The sequence below is a fragment of the Etheostoma spectabile genome, chromosome 13, assembly GCF_008692095.1.
Source record: "Etheostoma spectabile isolate EspeVRDwgs_2016 chromosome 13, UIUC_Espe_1.0, whole genome shotgun sequence".
In the NCBI taxonomy this organism is placed as follows: Eukaryota; Metazoa; Chordata; class Actinopteri; order Perciformes; family Percidae; genus Etheostoma; species Etheostoma spectabile.
Genome location: NC_045745.1, coordinates 4,598,779 through 4,598,994, shown reverse-complemented (window position 1 = coordinate 4,598,994; position 216 = coordinate 4,598,779). Strand labels below are relative to the sequence as shown.

Below are 216 nucleotides of genomic sequence, written 5' to 3'. Positions count from 1 at the left end.
TTGTAGTTATTTATGAGTTCTCACTAAAATAATACGATAATAATTTGTTTTATTTTAACAGAGCACAAGAAAATCAAAATATATTAAAAGTCTGATAAATAAAATGTATAAAAAAACAAAAACACATTAACAAAAAAAAATATATATATTTAAGAATTTATTTGTTAATTTTTTTTTTTAATCGGCCATCCTTTAACTATGTAAATACCGTACATA

At 18.5% G+C, this 216-nt stretch overlaps 1 protein-coding gene across 2 annotated transcripts in view; it reads right to left on the bottom strand.

Moving 5' to 3' along the window:
* The window catches only part of eral1 (Era-like 12S mitochondrial rRNA chaperone 1), a 10,162-nt gene that overhangs the window by 4,116 nt on the left and 5,830 nt on the right, over positions 1-216 (bottom strand). The window lies entirely within an intron of this gene.